The sequence below is a fragment of the Thamnophis sirtalis genome, unplaced genomic scaffold, assembly GCF_051295495.1.
Source record: "Thamnophis sirtalis isolate CommonGarterSnake01/CBP01778 unplaced genomic scaffold, rThaSir2_p1.2 scaffold_2, whole genome shotgun sequence".
NCBI lineage: Eukaryota > Metazoa > Chordata > Lepidosauria > Squamata > Natricidae > Thamnophis > Thamnophis sirtalis.
The window spans coordinates 44,079,263-44,094,165 of record NW_028261382.1 but is presented as its reverse complement, the minus strand read 5'-3'; the positions used below and the strand labels follow the sequence as shown (position 1 = coordinate 44,094,165).

Sequence of the window (14,903 nt, the reverse complement as noted above, 5' to 3'; positions counted from 1 at the left end):
GCTCCCACAACCTCTGAAGGCGTTTGGCAACTGACTCGTATTTATGACGGGCGCAGTGTGCCCGAGTCGCATGATCCCCTCCTGACAAGCAAAGCTGGATTCGCTTAACAGCCGCCCGACTCACTTTAACAACTGCAGGGATTCACTTAGCAATGGTGGCAAGACAGCTCGTCAAATGAGGCAAAACTCACTTAACAAACGTCTCGCTTAGCAACATAAATCTGGGGCTCCATTGTAGCCGTAAATGGAGGACTTACCTGTACAGCTTTTAGCAGATCTTTTAAGGGAAGGAATTGGGGGTGATTTTGTTCCTGGGGGAGAAAAAACCCTCCCCACTAATCTCTTCCCCAGACACCCACATTTCCAACTCTAGGGAAGGAATGTGGAGGAGCAGAAATTGATTCTTTCTCCCCCAAGAGGCAGTGAGGCTGGTTGGGGACTGGGTGCCGAGGGAAAAGCTTAACAATCTGGTATAAAAAGCGAAGAAAAGGAGAAAGGAATTCTTTTCTCGCAATCTCAAGGCTTAAAATGAGCACCTAACATCAAAAATGTCATCCGAAAAGCACAAGGAAGAAAGTTCTTTCGGCCCCAACTCAGGAAGCGGATTGTGTCCTACCGAGGAAGGATTGAGTCTCTCATCTGCACCTCCATCACTGTCTGGTTTGGCTCTGCAGCCTAACAAGACAGTAGGGTTTCCTGCCTAAGCAGGGGGTTGGACTAGAAGACCTCCAAGGTCCCTTCCAGCTCTATTCTGATTGATGACTAAGTTGGCAAGATGCAGAATTGCACGCCCCAATTTTTTAAAAGTAGAATTAAAAATTGAACCCTTCCTTGCTTCCTGTCTGCCTTCTTCCATCACTCCCTCCTTTCCTTGTCTTTCTCTTCCCTTCTCCTTTCTTTCTCCTTCCTTCTTTTCCTTCCTCAATCCTTTTCCCTTTCCTTTGTTTTTCTTTCCTTTCTTTTCTACTTTCCCTCCTCTTTTCTCTCCTTCTTTTCCTTTTCTTTTCCTTCCCTCCTTCTCTCCTTTTCCTTTCCGTTCCCTTTCCTTCTCTTCTCCTTTCTTCCTTCCTCACTCCTTTTCCCTTTCCTTTTTTTCTTTTTTCTTTCCTGTTTCCTTTCTTTTTCTACTTTCCTTCCTCTTTTCTCTCCTTCTTTTTCTTTTCTTTTCCTTCCCTCCTTCTCTCCTTTTCCTTTCCGTTCCCTTTCCTTCTCTTCTCCTTTCTTCCTTTCCTCCCTCACTCCTTTTCCCTTTCCTTTTTTCCTTTTTTCTTTCCTGTTTCTTTTCTTTTCTACTTTCCTTCCTCTTTTCTCTCCTTCTTTTCCTTTTCTTTTCCTTCCCTCCTTCTCTCCTTTTCCTTTCCGTTCCCTTTCCTTCTCTTCTCCTTTCTTCCTTCCTCACTCCTTTTCCCTTTCCTTTTTTCCTTTTTTCTTTCCTGTTTCCTTTCTTTTCTACTTTCCTTCCTCTTTTCTCTCCTTCTTTTTCTTTTCTTTTCCTTCCCTCCTTCTCTCCTTTTCCTTTCCGTTCCCTTTCCTTCTCTTCTCCTTTCCTTCCTTTCCTTCCTCTCTCCTTTTCCCTTTCCTTTTTTCCTTTTTTCTTTCCTGTTTCCTTTCTTTTCTTTTCCTTCCCTCCTTCTCTCCTTTTCCTTTCCGTTCCCTTTCCTTCTCTTCTCCTTTCTTCCTTTCCTCCCTCACTCCTTTTCCCTTTCCTTTTTTCCTTTTTTCTTTCCTGTTTCCTTTCTTTTCTTTTCCTTCCCTCCTTCTCTCCTTTTCCTTTCCGTCCCCTTTCCTTCTCTTCTCCTTTCTTCCTTTCCTTCCTCACTCCTTTTCCCTTTCCTTTTTTTTCTTTTTTCTTTCCTGATTCCTTTCTTTTCTACTTCCCTTCCTCTTTTCTCTCCTCCTCCTTCTCTTCCCTTCCACTTCCTTCCTTCCTCCACTCCCGCTCTCCTTTTCCTTCCCTTTCCCTTTCCCCCTTCTATTCTCCTGGCAAATGGGCACACTTAAACTTATAGCTTGTATATTACATGACCTCTGCAGACGCCATATGCTAAATAAATCAACTGAAAGGGGCACAGATGATTGATTGCAACGGGTTAAAAACCCAGCTTTTCTGTACCTTACCTTGAATATAATGTTGTTGTTTTAAAGGAAACCACCCTTTGACATCTGGTGTAAGCAGCATTTTTTTGGGGGGGGGGGGGTCAGGAAGAGGAAGCCCGTGGAAGCTTCCCTGATTGACAGTTTGTTGTTTTCTTCATTAGCTCAGCTAGAAGGAGATTTATGGGGGATTTTTTACGAATAGCCCAGTTCCGAGGTCCAGCTTTTTAACACCACGCCGAGATTTATGGCACTTAGTCGCAGGAAAAGTGCATTAGTGGAAGGGCATCAGTCTCTTCCAGCCCCCCCCTCAACCCTCCTCCAAGCAAAACGTTTTCTTCCTCTCCTTTTTAATTTGATTGCAAAACAACTTTTAAAGGCTGGGAAATAAAATAAAATAAAAAAAAAAAACCCGCCCCAAAGTAATGGACTGAAATTGTAGTTCTGGACAAGGACACTGGCGAAGTGGCAGCCGAACAGTGGAAAGGGAGGAGGAAGAGGGGTGGGGGGGTGGGGGTGGAAGAAAGAAGGACCTGTCAAGCTGGATCTGGAGTCTATCCGCCAATCTTGGCTTGGAGAATCTGAAAAGGACGGGAGAGAAAATTCGCCCCGTTTAATCTCAGAAATGGCCCGAGCTTTTGTCGGCATATTAAATTTGGTTGGGGATAGTGAATGCCTTTCTTGAAATGAATTTTTTTTTTTAAAAAAAGGCTTTACAAAAATTGCTTTAGGGGTGAGGCCGACGGCTGCGTAGACACGTACTTAAAAAATGTATTTGCAGTATTTATTTATTTTTCTGAATTTAACTCGTGGATAAAATGACGTAGCTGAAAAGCAAAGCCGCACAACTGCGATGAACATCGCACTCTCCTAGAAAATATTTTAGGAAATATTTAAAAAAAAGGCAGAATATTCTATTTCTCTGGATGAGAAAAGGAGAAACGTGTTTTAAGACAAAGCAGCTCCCGGCAGTTTCCCTGGCTCCCCCACGCCTTTGTCAATGGGCCATTAAAGGCCTGAGCCAGACTATTCTACATCACGAAGATCTGCCTCCTTCAGGCAGAGCCGTAATAGGAATCCCAAAGCCCTTTCGTTACATCATCACCCAGCAAGAGTCAACCAAGCTTGGGACTCAGGGACAGCCTACAGAATTGGCCCATGGGAGTCTGACAACCAATCAGAACACGAGCTCCGATTCAAAAGCCCAGGGAGGGCATAAAACTGAGCCACTCTCAGCATCTCTCCCCCATTTTTTTCTCCCTTCATCCAACATCTTCAAGGCACGTGATCCTGTCCACCATTAAACTATCTTTCTAAGCAACTTCCTTGTAACGTCCCGTGTCTTTTCCCCCACTTGGAACTGAACCCAGATGGACGTTTCTTGCAACAGTACGGCCGCTCGTTAACGACTGTCTGGGCACTGAAAAAAGTGACTGAGGACCAGTCCTCGCATTTGTGACCATTGCGGCATCCATACGGCCACGTGGGCAAAATTCAGGGGCTTGGCATGGATTTGGGACGGTCGTAGTAGCATCCCGGAGTCACATGACGGCCCTCCGCGACCTTTCCCAGCCGGCAAACTCAATGGGGAGGGGGGGTTCGCTTAAGGACCACACGATCCGCTTAACAACGGCAGTGATTCGCTTTGCAAAAGGTTGAGAAAATCAAGCGCGACTCACTGAACAGCTGCCTTCTTGAGCAAAGGAAAACTCTGGCCCCCAAATGTGGTCGTAGGTCGAGGAGGATGCAAAAATTTTCATTGCACTACTAAGTACTGTATTATTATATTTTTTTAACTTTGTTGGGTTGTGTTTTGTGCAATGACTGTTTTACTGGGCAGAAGGAAATTTAGCTGTTTTTGCAAGCTGTTTTGGGTATTTTTAATTGTCTGCTCTCCTTGGCTTCTTAGATTACACCCATCCTGTGTTTGGGGGGGGGGAACTCTCCTTCAGAAAAAATCATCCCCCTCCCCCAGGCCAAGCCAGATCTTTAGGCACGCTCTGCTTCCAGGTGTTCAGGCAACATCTGGAGGGTGCCTCCGTCCAGATGTGCTTCGACAGGAGCATTTTTCAGGAGAACTGTTTTTAGCCCCTCCGGGAGCCATGAAAAAGAGGCTCCCAGTTGTCGGGATTTCTGTTTTCGGTGGTATCAATCTTAAGCTGGTTTTAAGGGGGTCTTGTCACATCTCAAGGTGGCGGGGAGGGGGAGAGATATGCCTGCCCCCCCCCCCCAGAGGGAGAAAGTGATTTGGTGGTTTCTTTGGGGTTTGTTTTATCTCCTTCCTTCCTTCCTTCTTCCCTCCCCCTGTCTCTTTCTTTCTTTCTTTTTCTTTCTTTTTTGTTTTCCTTCCTTCCTTTCTTCTCCATCCCTCCCCCTTTCCTTCCTTCTCTTTCCTTTACTTCCTCATCCACCTCTCCTTCCTTGCTCCCTCCCTCTTTTTCTCTTTCTTTCTTTCTTTTTTCTTCCTTCCTCCCTTTACCCATCCCTTCCCTCTCTCCCCATCCTTCCTTCTGTTTTCCTTTACTCCTCATCCTCCTCTCCTTCCTTGCTCCCTCCCTCCCTTTCTTTCTTTCTTTCTTTCTTTCTCTTTCTTTCTTTCTTTTTCTTCCTTCCTCCCTTTACCCATCCCTCCCCCTTCCCTCTCTCCCCATCCTTCCTTCTGTTTTCCTTTACTTTCTCATCCTCCTCTCCTTCCTTGCTCCCTCCCTCCCTTTCTCTTTCTTTCTTTCTTTCTTTCTTTTTTCTTCCTTCCTCCCTTACCCATCCCTCCCCCTTCCCTCTCTCCCCATCCTTCCTTCTGTTTTCCTTTACTTTCTCATCCTCCTCTCCTTCCTTGCTCCCTTTCTCTTTCTTTCCCTTTCTTTCTTTTTTCTTCCTTCCTCCCTTACCCATCCCTCCCCCTTCCCTCTCTCCCCATCCTTCCTTCTGTTTTCCATTTCTCCCTCCTCATTCTCCTTCCTTTTTTTCCTTCTTCCCCCTCTCTCTCTTTGTTTTTTTCTTTCTTTTTAGTTTTTTTTCTTTCCTCTTTTCACCCATTCCCCTTCCCCCTTCCTTCATTGTTTTCCTTTCCTCCTTCTTCCTTCCTTCCTCTCTTTCTTTTTTCTCTTTTTTGTTTTTCTTTTTCCTTCCTTCCTCCCTTCACCATCCCTCCCTCCCCCTTCCTTCCTTCTGTTTTCCTTTCCTCCCTCCTTCTCCCCTTCCTCCCTCCCCCCTCTCTCTTTTTCTTTCTTTATGTTTTTCTTTTTCCTTCCTTCTTCCCTTTCTCCCTCCCTCCCTCCCTCCCTCTCTGATATACTCAACCTGCTCACTGGACAGGATTTGACACATTTGGGTGTGGATTTGTGTGTCTGCAGAATCTGGGATTTGTAAAACTCCCTCCCTCCCTCCCTCCACTTTGGAGCTTTATGTGTTTGTGGGTTTTTTGCTGATTAGGAATGTAATTTTCATTTTAGTTATTTCAGGCACTGCAAGAGAAAAAAACATCCCTTCCATTTGCAAAAAACGGCTTAGAGGACGCCCTTAATTTACATTTAAGCAACAGCTCAAAGTTGACTGTTCGGAGTTGCAACGGCACTGAAAAAACGTGACGTGTTGTGAGCGTGTCTCACACCTGCGACCGTTGCTGTGGTCATGCAACTTAGCAAAGGGCATGGATTCAGGAGCATTGCCGCCTTCTGGGCTCACGGATCCCCTTCTGTGACCTTCTAAGCCAATTTATGAAGGAAGGAACAAGCAAGGAGCAACTGAAATGGCTTAGCCATTGGATGGATGGATGGATGGATGGATGGATGGATGGATGGATGGATGGATGGATGGGTGGGTTGAATGTGTTGGCCACCCACTGTGCCCCAAGGCGACTCAGTCAAGGATTCAGGTTTTCACAAGTCAGCACAGCTGGCTGAATTCCCCTTCGCTCCAAAACCTTGAGGACTACAGGCTTAGGAAAAAAAAACTTTCCTTCCAAGCGTGTGGACTATCCGAAGGTCAGACTACTCAGGCCTTCGGCGCCAATCTCGGTCAATTCCTCCCCATAAGGCAGGGGTCACCAACCTTTCGGACTTCAGGGACCACTAAATTCATCATTTAAAATCCCGCGGACCACTAATACGACCTGCTTAATGTCTGGGTGGGTGGGCGTGGCTAGGTGGTCATGTGACTGGGTGGGTGTGGCCAACTCGATGTCACTCATGTCGAGGGACGCCTCGCCAGCCTCTATTTGCCCCTCCCCTCCCAGCCCCTCCTCGCTTGCCCGACCGGGCTCCTAAGGGCCCCAACAGGAAGCAGTTGCCGGAGCGAAGCAGCCACCCGGAGAAAGAGTTGGCAAAAGAGCTCAGTTCAAATTGGATCTGGCCGAGAAGGAGGCTCAGCAGAGGCACCTCACTGAGGACTAGGAGCATGGGCTTTCCAAGCAGAGGGAAGACCTGCGGGAGTGCAAGGCCAGATAGCAGCGCCTGGAGGCTCAGTGGGCTGAGATGGTCAGCCAGTTCCAGGACATGATGCTGTCCCACTGGAACGAGGCCCTCCGGCTCTTCCCCACCAGCGGTGCTTCCCTCCAGCCTTCACCCAAAGCCCCCCACCAGGAGGCTGAAGCAGACCCCAAGTGGGAATTTCTTCCCCCCTCCGACCCTTCCAAAAAGACCCCGAAGGGGGAGACTCTCTGCAGCAACACAAGCGTTCATTGCACATATCCGTCCCAGGGGCCGTAGTTTGAGGACCCCTGATTGAGTGCAATATAAAAAAAATGCAAATAATTTTTCTGCTGGTGGTCCGTAAGGCAATCCTGGCTAGCTGGGGAGAGGGGAGAGAGAGAGGAAAGGGGAGGGGAGAGGCGAATGGAGGGTCACTGCTAAGTCTGCAGCTTCAGGGTTTATTTGCGAGCAGAGAGAGCACAGGTTAATGGACGGGAGAATAAATCCCCCCCCCCACAACCCCCAAAGACCAAGTTGAGTCTTGTTTATCAACGTGCCAAAAACAACAAAAAAAGAGAATTGACAAGTTCGGGGCTTTAACGAGTGAAACCGAATGGGATCACCGGGGGTTCAGGCATAAATAAGAGACCCATTAATGCTGGCAAGGAGGTTGTGGGGAGGGGGCAGCCTGGAGGAAAGGAGGGGAGGGGGTATTTGCTGGATCCGTTCATCTTTTTGCAATTTGCTTGCTGGCAGGGGAGGGAAGTATTTTGGCTGAGCAAGGGCTGGGCTGCACTCTTTATTGGGGGGGGGGGTTGCAGAATTGTAAACAGCCCCTTTGTGGTTGCGAGTTGTGGTGTGTTACCTGGTTAGGTTATAAAAGGTGTGCAAGAGAAGCACCAAGGAGCCCACAGATGCTCTTCCTCGCCTCCTTTCCACAAACCCTACTCACTACTAGCACAGATGATATTCCCTAGTTGGGTCATGAAATGTCTTCAAGAAAACCACCAAGCTCAGACAGCATCAATGACCACACAGCCGTCGTCGTCCTCCACCACCACCACCTCCTCCTCCTCCTCCTCCTCCTCCTCCTCCTCCTCCTCCTCCTCCTCCTCCTCCTCCTCCTCCTCCTCCTCCTCTTCTCTCCCTCCCTTCTAGCACTAATGATGTTACCTAGTTGGGTCATGAAATGTCTGCAAGAAAACCACCAAGCTCAGACAGCATCAATGACCACACAGCTGTCGTCCTCCTCCTCCACCACCACCACCACCACCTCCTCCTCCTCCTCCTCCTCCTCCTCCTCCTCCTCCTCCTCCTCCTCCTCCTCCTCCTCCTCCTCCTCCTCCTCTTCTTCTTCTTCTCTCCCTCCCTTCTAGCACTAATGATGTTACCTAGTTGGGTCATGAAATGTCTGCAAGAAAACCACCAAGCTCAGACAGCATCAATGACCACACAGCCGTCGTCCTCCTCCACCACCACCACCACCTCCTCCTCCTCCTCCTCCTCCTCCTCCCTCCTCCTCCTCCTCCTCCTCCTCCTCCTCCTCCTCCTCCTCCTCCTCCTCTTCTCTCCCTCCCTTCTAGCACTAATGATGTTACCTAGTTGGGTCATGAAATGTCTGCAAGAAACACCAAGCTCAGACAGCATCAATGACCACACAGCTGTCGTCCTCCTCCTCCACCACCACCACCACCACCACCTCCTCCTCCTCCTCCTCCTCCTCCTCCTCCTCCTCCTCCTCCTCCTCCTCCTCCTCCTCCTCCTCCTCCTCTTCTTCTTCTTCTCTCCCTCCCTTCTAGCACTAATGATGTTACCTAGTTGGGTCATGAAATGTCTGCAAGAAAACCACCAAGCTCAGACAGCATCAATGACCACACAGTCGTCGTCCTCCTCCTCCACCACCTCCTCCTCCTCCTCCTCCTCCTCTTCTTCTCTCCCTCCCTTCTAGCACTAATGATGTTACCTAGTTGGGTCATGAAATGTCTGCAAGAATACCCCCAAGGACCATACAGCTCTCCTCCTCCTCCTCCTCCTCCTCCTCCTCCTCCTCCTCCTCCTCCTCCTCCTCCTCCTCCTCTCCCTCCCTCCCTCCCTCCTCCCTCCCTTCTAGCACTGATGACATTCCCTAGTTGGGTCTTGAAACAAGAAAACCACCAATCCCGGTGAGCACCAATGACCCCAGCGCTGTTCACAAATACAGGTTGCCCTTGACCTATGAACACAGCCCAACATTTCTGCTGCTAAGTGAGACATTTGTTAAGTGAGTTTTTGCCCCGTCCTATGACCTTCTGTGCCACCGTTGTTAAGTCCACTGCTGCAGTTGTTAAGTTAGGGACACGGTTGTTAAGTGAACCTAGCTTCCCCCCCGCCCCCCATTGACTTGGCTTGTCAGAAGGTCGCAAAAGGGGGTCACATGACCCCGTGATACTATGACCGTCATAAGTATGAATCAGTTAGCAAGTGTCTGAATTTTGATCAAGTATGGGGATCCTGCAATGGTCGTAAGTGTGAAAACTGGTCATGTCCTTTTTTTAGTGCTGTTGTAACTTTGAACGGTCACTAAATGAATTGTTGTAAGTTGAGGACTATTTGTATTCCACTAACCTGTGCCTGCTGCTTGCAAAATCACTGGTTATCGGGAGAGGCTGCTCAGTGTTGCCCTGTAGGAGTAACTGTTCTCGGCTGATCTTTTCTACTAACTTTCTTGAAAACGAGGGCAGGTGGTGGGAGGGGGCGAGGGGATTTTCTCCCCCCCCACCCTCATAGAGGGGTGGGAAACTTAATCTCCTTCTAGCACAGGTTAGCTTTAAATATGCTTATTTAAAAATCCATTCCGTAGCATTTAAGAACTAAGCCGTAGATTAAAAGAAGAAGAAAAAAAATAGGAAGCTTGCATCGTTTTATATGTATGTATGTATGTATGTATGTATGTATGTATGTATGTATGTATGTATATATATATATACCTGTATGTGTGTGTGTGTGTGTACACATACATACACACACACACACACATATACACATATACACATATACACATATACTTATATATCCTCTGAGCACATTCTCACATACGTTTTTTTAGATTTCTTATCCTAAAAATGTGCAATTTTTTACATCCACGTTTTCTGGTTGCCGAAAAGATGGAAACACGTGATGATGAGATATATTACTTGAAAAAGATAGTCAGTCCGTCAGTCAGACAGACAAACAGACAGATGATAGGTAGGTAGGTAGGTAGGTAGGTAGGTAGGTAGGTAGGTAGGTAGGTAGGTAGGTAGGTAGGTAGGTAGGTAGATGATAGATAGATAGATAGATAGATAGATAGATAGATAGATAGATAGATAGATAGATAGATAGAAGGATGATGCATTGATAGATATAGATAGATATAGATAGATGATAGATAGATAGATATAGATAGATAGATAGATGATAGATAGATGATAGATAGATAGATAGATAGATAGATAGAGACAGATAGACAGACAGACAGACAGACAGACAAACAGACAGACAGAGATATGGTGGGTGGGTGGAGGTAGGTAGGTAGACAGAGAGACAGACAGATAGACAGATGTAGTAGGTGTGTGGGTGGGTGGCTGGGTGGATGATGGATGGATGGATGGATGTAGGTAGGTAGGTAGATAGATACCGGTAAATGATAGATAGATAGATAGATAGATAGATAGATAGATAGATAGATAGATAGATAGATAGATAGATAGATAGATAGATAAACGGATGGATGGATGGATGGATGGATGTAGGTGGGTGGGTATAGGTACATAGATAGACAGACAGACAGACAGACAGAATTATTTATTGTCCAAGTGTGATTTGACCCACAAGGAATTTGTCTTCGGCGCATATGCTCTCAGTGTACATAAAGAAAAATAAAATACATTCATCAAGAATCATAAGATACAACACTTAGTCATAGGTTACTAAAAAGCAATCAAATCATGCTAGGAAACAAATAAAACACTATAAATTGTAAAGATACATATACATATCTACCTACATTCCTACAGATACACTCACGCGCACACACACACGTTTGATGAGATATATTCCTTGAATACATACAATACATTCTTGGTTTATTTTTCGTTCTACTTAATTTTTATTTTTGGTGAGCAGCGAGGAGCACTGGCTTTTATTCAGGGACGTTTTCAATCCTGACGTTTCCCGATGCCTCCTGTTCTTGTGCAGGGAGGGGCAGTAAACAAATGTAGGGCACAAATAAATAAAACCCGGAGCTAAAAGTTGCGGAAATCCGACAGGTCGGTTGAGAAGGCGTGAGAGGGACCTCCGCTTGAGCCTGAGGGACTTGGGGGCAGCTTGAGAAGCTGAAGGCGACTATCTCCTGCGGCACCCGAAAGCTTTAATACTCGGCAGGAGACGGGGATGGTGACAGCTAAATCCCGCGGGTCTTTGGTCCTCCAAAATGTGTGGGCCTCGCGGGAGAAACCAGACGGGAATCACGACTGGATAAACTTAATTCTGTTTTATTGTAAAGCTAGCCTGACAGAATCCGGCCGGTGTGAAAACACAACTCTCCCGCTGTCCATTTTTACAGGCTGAGACGCTTTAGAGGAGGTCCGTTGTCCTCGGCTCACGACCACGATTGAGTCCCAAATCTCAGTTGCTAAACAAGACAGCGGTAAGTTTTGCCACATTTGTTAAAGTGAACATCGCTGCAGTTGTGAAATTAATAACAGAGCTGTTAAGTGAATCTGGTTTCCCCATTTGACTTTCCTTGTCAAAAGGGGATCGCATGACCCCCCCCAACCCACAGGACTCTGCAACCGTCGTAAATATGAGTCAATTGCCAAGTGTCTGAATTTTGATCATGTGACCCAGGGGAAGCTGCAACAGTATTAAGTGTGAAAAACAGGCGTAAGTCACTTTTTTCAGTGCCCTTGAAACTTTAAACAGTCACTAAGTGAATGGATTGTGTATCAAGGATTACCTGCATTTAGCTCAGGGCTCAGCTGTCTCTTATCTAAGGTCTTCCCACCTATCATTACAGAACATGTGTCAGAAATTAGACACAACTTGTTGCTTGTGGGCAGAACAGAGAATCCATAGGAAGATGAAAACTTGTGAAAGTCCTTCCTTTGTACACAACACACGCAATGTGCAGTGAGGCCTTACATTTGTGGTAAATATTCTGACCGAGTCTTCCCAAGTGCATGAAGCAAACTCCTTGTTGTCCCGACAAAAAACCCTTTTATTAATTGACTGTGAATTCTGCTCCTTCACCTCCAGCAAAGTCTTTCGAGGGAGGATTTACGGTCACAGATCTTCTCTGGCTTGGAGAACTGCCAGGCCCAAATCTGCAAAAGTTGGCAAGGAGTCTCGGAGAGTCACGAACCAATGAAGCGAACTAATTGTCTCCTGCAAACTCCACTCCCCTGTCGCTCCTCTTTTATTTCCTCTGGGAGGGGCCATTCACCGTCCACCTGTGGCCTTCCTCCCAAGTCGACCCCTGTTCTTCAGCTCTTCCCTTCGTCTGGCAACTCTGCGCATGGGCACACTGGGAACAGGCTCCAGCTGTTCTTCTGCCTCACTGATGTCTGACTCCGAAGGCAGCTGATAGCTGGCATACGGCCCTGGCCCCCTCTCTGCCTCCGACACAGAGCCCTCCTCAGAGCCTTCCCCAGATTCCAGGACTGGCCCAGGTTGTTCCTTCACGGTCCAAATCTGCTGCCAGCTCCAGTAAGAACAATTGGAGGAGCAGGAAGCATTTAATTCAGGGGTAGGGGATACTTTTAGGCCTTTGAAGTGGGTGATCATACTGAAGAGTTTAGGAGGAAGTGGGTCAGAACAAAACCCTGATTTGAAAACTAAAATAAAAAGGATCTCTATTCTGAAAGCATTGCACTGGACATACAAAGGTAACCATGGGTGTCTAAATAATTAAAAGGGGTATATAAATAAAATAAATCCAATCAAAAGAGGAATAACTTCTCTGTATTGTGTTTCCAAAAGAGAATTGCTAAAGCTTTGAAGGATTTTGTGAGAAGGGACAAAGAAAAAAAAGAAAAGAAATAAAAATCCAGGACATTATTTGGAGGGACTTAAGATCAAGATTGTAAAAGGAAGGAATATAAAGGTAGTTTATTTGATCAAATTTAAAACTGTTGTTATCTTTGGTATTTCTTAATGGATTTTTGCTGATCAGGATTGAAGAATGAGATTCGTTTATAGATAAATATGGGAGATATGGGAAAAAGAAAACATTAAGAGAAAGTGATAAATTACTAAAATTGTTTATAATTGTTGAGAAGAAAGGGGAAGTCATTTCTTTCTAAATTTCTTTTCCTTTTTTTAACTATATGCTAAAGTTTGTGTTCTATTCTGCCAAACATCTGCCTGATCGAAAAAATTCATTTTTTTAATGCCCTCGCTGAATCGATTATGTAAATGAACTGCTATCACAAGCATTTTTTTTAAATTTCTGGGAGAGTCTGGAGAAATTTTCACTCAGAATTTTTCTCTCGCCCTAAGTAGCAGAATAGAAATCTGCTAACAAGAGGTCTCCTAAGGCTGCATCCCAGGAAAATAACCGGAGCAAACGGCGATACGGATCGCATGAAATGCTAAAATGCAGATTTCCCCAGGCAGTGGTTTATGGAAGAATCCGCCACCGGCTGAATTTGGAAAACAATCCATACATTCTTAAATGGGGTCTAGAAATGACAGGGAAGAGAATAACAGAGTGGGAAGGGATCTTGGAGGTCTTCTAGTCCAACCCACTACACCATTTCAAAGAAATGGCTGTCCAATCTCCTCTTGGAGGTGTGGTGGCACAGTGGCTAAAACGCTGAGCTTGAAAATTCGGCAGTTCGGTGGTTCAAATCCCTAGCACTGCATAACGGAGTGAGCTCCCATGACTTGTCCCAGCTTGTGCCAACCTAGCAGCGTTCCATGCGCCTTCAGTGTTTAGTCATGCTGGCCACATGACCATGGAGACATCTTCGGACAGCGCTGGCTCTTCGGCTTTAAAACAGAGATGAGCACCGCCCCCTAGAGTCAGGAACAACTAGCACATATGTGCGACGAGAACCTTTACCTTTAATCTCCTCTTAAAGTCCTCCAGGAATGGAGGCTCACATAACACATGTTTACATAATATGTAAGAAGAACGCATCCCACAACATGCACAATTCCAAAATACATTCTTTACATGACACAGCATTGAAGAGAGGCATTGAAGAGAGGCATTGAGGAGTTTCATGGCAGATGGCTTTGAATTAAAAAAAAAAAAAAGATTCTTCCCACCACATCCCCCCCCAAAAGAGAAATAAATTCACAACCGGCTTTGCAACAAGCTATTCACTGGGCCCACGACATGGGGGAAAAGTTAATAGAATAGAATAGAATAGAATAGAATAGAATAGAATAGAATAGAATAGAATAGAATAGAATTTTATTATTTGTATGCCGCCCTTCTCCGGGAGGACTCGGGGCGGCGAACAATTCAAGGGGGAAAAAAAGGGGAACATAAAAACAAAATACAAATAATAAAAGTAAACAACAGTCACACAACCATACATGTCGAGAGGGGAGGGAACTCATCACCCCCAGGCCTGTCGCCAAAGCCAGGTTTTGACGGCTTTTCGGAAGGCCTGGAGAGAGGTGAGGGTCCGAATCCCTGCGGGGAGTTCATTCCAGAGGGCCGGAGCTGCCACAGAGAAGGCCCTCCCCCGGGTAATAGCCAGGTGGCATTGGCTGGTAGGTGGCACCCGGAGGAGGCCAACCCTGTGAGATCCAATGGGTCTGTGGGAGGTAATTGGCAGCAGGCGGTCTCTCAAGTACCCAGGTCCAATACCATGAAGGAGTTCTTAAGTAAGCAGAGAAAGAAAGAAACCACAGGACGGAGAGAAAGAGTCACTTCAGCAGCAGGAGGGACACAATCTACAGTTGATTTTATAAATATTAAAGAAAGAAAAGAGAAGGAAGCAAAGAAAGTGAAGGGAAGGAAGTGAAAGTGAAAGTAAAACAAAGTGAAAGTGAAACTGAGGGCGAAAGCGGAAGGGAAGGAAAAGCTGAAGGGGGAAGTAAAGTGAAAGGGAGAGCAAAGATGAAAGTGAAGTCGGGTGAAAGTGAAAGTGGGTTTAAGTCAAAGTGGAAATGAAGTGAGGTGAAAGTGAAAGTGAAAGTGGAATAAGGTAAAGTCAAAGAAAGATGCAGAGTCCTCAGGAAGTAATTGTACTCTAGTTCCCATCACAGCCAGCAATCAAACGGGATGGGTTGTGGGTTGTGTAGCCCCACAAGTTCCGAATGGCCATAATGGTCAGCTGGCGGGGAACGTCTGTTTTGTCACGGCTGGCCAAGATGTCAAACTAGGTCCAATCCCAGCTGGGCCTTCCTTTACACCCTAAACATCTG

General features: G+C 46.2%; 1 protein-coding gene across 6 annotated transcripts in view; it reads right to left on the bottom strand.

Annotated features, from left to right (window-relative positions):
- MACROD1 (mono-ADP ribosylhydrolase 1) overlaps positions 1-14,903 on the bottom strand; it is a 198,491-nt gene that overhangs the window by 50,741 nt on the left and 132,847 nt on the right. The gene's annotated exons all lie outside the window — the stretch shown is intronic.